The sequence below is a fragment of the Moschus berezovskii genome, chromosome X (assembly GCF_049115385.1).
Source record: "Moschus berezovskii isolate FMDL1 chromosome X, NW_MosBer_1.0, whole genome shotgun sequence".
Lineage (NCBI taxonomy): Eukaryota > Metazoa > Chordata > Mammalia > Artiodactyla > Moschidae > Moschus > Moschus berezovskii.
The window spans coordinates 44,248,412-44,254,362 of NC_142488.1; positions in this window are offsets into that span (position 1 = coordinate 44,248,412).

Here is a 5,951-nt window from a genome sequence, read left to right on the forward strand (position 1 = left end):
AAAATAAAGACTTCATTGTGTGTAGTATTTCCACTGTTCTGGTAAGAATTAAATATATATGTACCTACAAGCTACAAAATATCAACTACCTAATTTTGGTGATTCAGCATACAGGTTAATTTGCATTTAAAAGCAGAATTGGGCAATATAAAGATAAGTGGTAAAATTCATGTTAATAATTCAAATTTGTAATTTTTCTTGATTTAAAATCACATTAAATAGTAAATAAAGAATATCATAACAAATTGAGAGAGAGCCCATGGAGGAAAGGAAATTAGTACCATTTAGTACCTTTAATGTCACTTTGTTCATGCTCTTTGAACAAAGAGCCCCACATCTTTCTTTCTCACCGGGCCCTGAATTTATGTAACTGGAGATTACTCTGATGTCTGCATTTGTGGTTCTCAAAAAGTCTGCTGCTTCACAAGCCTACACTTTATGTTGGAGTCATTGTGTGGGTGTAAATTGTGTCAGTGGGTGTGTGTTAGCAGGAGTATGGTGATGTAGGGAAGATGCTGGAGAGGAGGCTGACAGTAGCAAGTCCAAATTAAGAACACACAGAGGGGTTCCAGAAATGGAGGTGCTAGTTGGATTCTCTGAGGGGCTCACTCTCAGTATTAAAGTCACAGAAAAAGAGCAGAGGTCTTACCTGAAATTTTCCAAGTCAAAGGTTGAGGAAAGAGATGGGGTAGAGGAGGAATTTCTGCTTCACCATGGCAGCAAAAAGGATTTCAGATGCCTGAGTGAGACAGTTCTCCCTTGCAGGTAAAGATACAGAATGTGAAGGAAAATCAGAATTGGTCATTTATTGTGAAACATAAAGCAATCTCAAGATTTACTCTGTGTTTTACCTTTAGTGTTTTTGCGAAGAAGAGTTGCTGCCTCCCAGGGCCTGGGAAGTGAATGTTTTCAAACTCACTACCTCTCATTGCACAAAATGAGTTTTAGATTATTTTCTATTTTTTAACATCTGTTTGAGGAGCACAATATTTAATATATATTATCCTGCGATCGGTATTAAAACATTTTAAAGATACAAAATTGAAGCTCAATGAAATTAAGTAGTTTTACTCAAAGTCACACAAAAGTTAGTGTCAGCTGCTCAGTTATGTCCAATTCTTTGTGACCCCTGGACTGTAGCCTGCCAGACTCCTCTATCCATGGTATTCTCCAGGCAAGAATACTGGAGTCTGTTGCCATTCCCTTCTCCAGGAGATCTTCCCGATCCAGGGATTGAACCCAGGTCTCCTGCATTGCAGGCAGATTCTTTACTGTCTGAGCCACCAGTGAAGCTTCACAAAAGGCTGAAGAAGAGCCCAAATCTGTTGCTGCTTGATATAATGAATGGGACAGTAGATCTCATTCCCTTACTTTATAAAGACATCCCATGGTTCCCTAATTCAGCATTGGTTGTGTGGTTTTGTGGGCTGAAAGGAATAATGGCTCATTTTAAACTAGGAGCTACTACAGATATTATAAGTCATCTGATTAGAAATCCTAATTCATCTACAACATTAATTCTCTTTTGCCATATAACATAGCATATTCAGGGATTCTAGGGATTATAACTTGGATATCTTTGGGAATACATACACACATGATACAAAAAATGAATAAATATATAATTCAATGACATATTTAGAGACTTCAATATATTTGACTCCCAAAAACTGAGAAAACAACTAGCTGGAAAATCAGCAAGGATGTAGAAGACTTGCTATGCCTTGCAAGTACAACAATACCAAACAACTTGATCGAACTGGTGTCTATAGAACACTCCACTAAACAATGTCATACACATTCTTGTCAAGTACATATTGAATTTTTGCACAATAAATCATATTCTAAGCAATAAAATTAGCATTAACAAATTTTAAAAGATTGAAATCATTTAAAGCATATTCTCTGAAATAAAATGGAATTTAACTTGAAATAGAACACAGAAAATATCATGAGCTCCAAAAATATTTCACAATTAAATATCACTTTTCTAAATTACCCATAGGTCAAAGAAGAAATTACAAGGAAAAGTATGTTTGAATTGCATGAAAATGAAATCACACCATCTAAAACTGTTTCATATACAGCTAAAGCAATGCTAAGAGATGAGTTCATATCCATAAACAGCTATGTTAGAAAAGAAGAAAGACCTCAAATCAATACAGTAAGCTTTTTTTTTGTAAATTATTTAACTGGAGGCTTAAATTACTTTACAATATTGTAGTGGTTTTTGCCATACATTCACATGAATCAGCCATGGGTTTACATGTGTCTCCCATCCTAAACCTCCCTTTCACCTCCCTCCCCATCCCATCTCTCAGGGTTGGCCCAGTGCATTGGCCCTGAGTGCCCTGTCTCATGCATCAAATATGGACTGGCAATCTAATTCACATATGGTAATATAAATGTTTCAATGCCATTCTCTCAAATCATCCCACACTTGCCTTCTCCCACAGAGTCCAAAAGTCTGTTCTTTACATCTGTGTCTCTTTTGCTGTCTCGCATATAGGGCCATCATTACCATCTTTCTAAATTCCAGGACTTCAGGCTCTACTACAAAGCCACAGTCATCAAGAAAGTATGGTACTGGCATAAAGACAGAAATATAGATCAATGGAACAAAATAGAAAGCCCCGAGATAAATCCACACACCTATGGACACCTTATCTTTGACAAAGGAGGCAAGAATATAAAATGGAGAAAAGACAGTCTCTTTAACAAGTGGTGCTGGGAAAACTAGTCAGCCACTTGTAAAAGAATGAAACTAGAACACTTCCTAACACCATACAGAAAAATAAACTCAAAATGGATTAAAGATCTAAATGTAAGACCAGAAACTATAAAACTCCTAGAGGAGAACATAGGCAAAACACTCTCCAACATAAATCACAGCATGATCCTCCATGACCCACCTCCCAGAATATTGGAAATAAAAGCAAAAGTAAACAAATGGGACCTAATTAAAATTAAAAGCTTCTGCACAGCAAAGGAAACTATAAGCAAGGTGAAAAGACAGCATTCAGAATGGGAGAAAATAATAACAAATGAAACAACTGACAAAGACTTAATCTCCAAAATATACAAGCAGCTCCTACAGCTCAATTCCAGAAAAATAAACGACCCAATCAAAAAATGAGCCAAAGAAGTAAACAGACATTTCTCCAAAGAAGACATAGAGATGGCTAACAAACACATGAAAAAATGCTCAACATCCCTCATAATCAGAGAAATGCAAATCAAAACCACAATGAGATACCATTTCACACCAGTCAGAATGGCTGCTATCCAAAAGTCTACATGCAATAAATGCTGGAGAGGGTGTGGAGAAAAGGGAACCCTCTTACACTGTTGGTGGGAATGCAAACCACTACAGCCACTATGGAGAACAGTGTGGAGATTCCTTAAAAAACTGGAAATAGAACTGCCATAGGACCCAGCAATCGCACTCCTGGGCATACACACCGAGGAAACCAGAATTGAAAGAAGTACATGTACTCCAATGTTCATCGCAGCACTGTTTATAATACCATGGACATGGAAGCAACCTAGATGTCCATCTGCAGATGAATGGATAAGAAAGCTCTGCTACATATACACAATGGAGTGTATATGTATTACTCAGCCATTACAAAGAATGCATTTGAATCAGTTCTAATGAGGTGGATGAAACTAGAGCCTATTATACAGAGTGAAGTAAGCCAGAAAGAAAAACACCAATACAGTATACTAACTCATATATATGGAATTTAGAAAGATGCAAATGACAACCCTGTATATGAGACAGCAAAAGAGACACAGATGTATAAAACAGTCTTTGGGACTCTGTGGGAGAGGGTGAGGGTGAGATGATTTGGAAGAATGGCATTGAAACATGTATGTTGTCATATGTGAAATGAATCGCCAGTTCAGGGTCGATGCATGTTACAGGATGCTTGGGGCTGGTGTGCGGGGATGACCCAGAGGGAGGATAAAGGGATGAGGGAGGTGGGAGGGGGGCTCAGGAAGGGTAACTTATGTATACCCGGGGCGGATTCATGTCAATGTATGGCAAAACAAACCAACATAATATTGTAAAATAATTAGCTTCCAATAAATAAAAAAAGAAAAAAAGAAAAGATATACTCATTTGAATGCAGAGTTCCAAAGAACAGCAAGGAGAGATAAGAAAGCCTTCCTCAGGGATCAATGCAAAGACATAGAGGAACACAATAGAATAGGAAAGACTAGAGACCTTTTCAAGAAAATTAGAGATACCAAGGGAACATTTCATGCAAAGATGGGCACAGTAAAGGACAGAAATGGTATGGACCTAACAGAAGCAGAAGATATTAAGAAGAGGTGGCAAGAATACACACAAGAACTATACAAAAAAGATCTTCATGACCCAGATAATCACAATAGCGTGATCACTCACCTAGAGCCAGACATCCTGGAATGCGAAGTCACGTGGGCCTTAGGAAGCATCATTACAAACAAAACTAGTGGAGGTGATGGGATTCCAGTTAAGCTATTTCAAATTCTAAAAGATGATGCTGTGAAAGTGTGGCATTTAATATGCCAGCGAATCTGGAAAACTCAACAGTGACCACAGGACTGGAAAAGGTCAGTTTTCATTCCAATCCCAAAGAAAGGCAATGCCAAAGAATATCTAAACTACTGCACAATTGCACTCATCTCACATGCTAGCAAAGTAATGCTCAATATTCTCCAAGACAGGCTTCAACAGTACATGAACTATGAAATTCCAGATGTTCAGGTTGGATTTAGAAAAGGCAGAGGAACCAGAGATCAAATTGCCAACTTCTGCTGGATCATCAAAAAAGTAAGAGAGTTCCAGAAAAACATCTACTTCTGCTTTATTGACTATGCCAAATCCTTTGACTATGTGGATCACAACAAACTGTGGAAAATTCTGAAAGAGATGGGAATCCCAGACCACCTTACCTGCCTCCTGAGAAATCTGTACGCAGGTCAAGAAGTAACAGTTAGAACAGGACATGGAACAACAGACTGGTTCCAAATTGGGAAAGGAGTACATTAAGTCCGTACACTGTCACTCTGCTTATTCAACTTATATACAGAGTACATCATGTGAAATCCTGGACTGGATGAAGCACAATCTGGAATCAAGAGATCCAATGCTGCCAGGAGGAATATCAATAACCTCAGATAGGCAGATGACATTATCCATATGACAGAAAGTGAAGAATAACTAAAGAGCCTCTTGATGAAAGTGAAAGAGGACAGTGTAAAAGTTGGCTTAAAGCTCAACATTCAGAAAACTAAGATCATGGCATCCAGTCCCATCACTTAATGGCAAATAGATGGGGAATAAATGGAAACAGTGACAGACTTTATTTTTCTGGGCTCTAAAATCACTGCAGATGGTGACTGCATCCATAAAATTAAAAGACACTTACTCCTTGGAAGAAAAGTTATGACCAACATGGACAGCATTTTAAAAAACAGAGACATTACTTGACCAACAAAGGTCCGTCTAGTCAAAGCTATGGTTTTTCCAGTAGTCATGTATGGATGTGAGAGTTGGACTATAAAGAAAGCAGAGGATTGAAGAATCGATGCTTTTAAACTGTGGTATTGAGGAAGACTCTTGAGAGTCCCTTGGACAGCTAAGAGATCCAACCAGTCAATCGTAAAGGAAATCAGTCCTGAATACTCACTGAAAGGACTGATGCTGAAACTGAAACTCCAATACTTTGGCCACCACATGATGTGAAGAACTGACTCATTGGAAAAGACTGATACTGGGAAAGAATAAATGCAGGAGAAGAAGAGGACAACAGAGGATGAGATATTTGTATGGCATCACAGACGCAATGGACATGAGTTTGAGAAGGCTATGGGAGTTGGTGACGGACAGGGAAGCCTGGCATGCTGCAGTCCATGGGGTCCCAACGAGTTGGACATGACTGAGCAACTGAACTGAACTG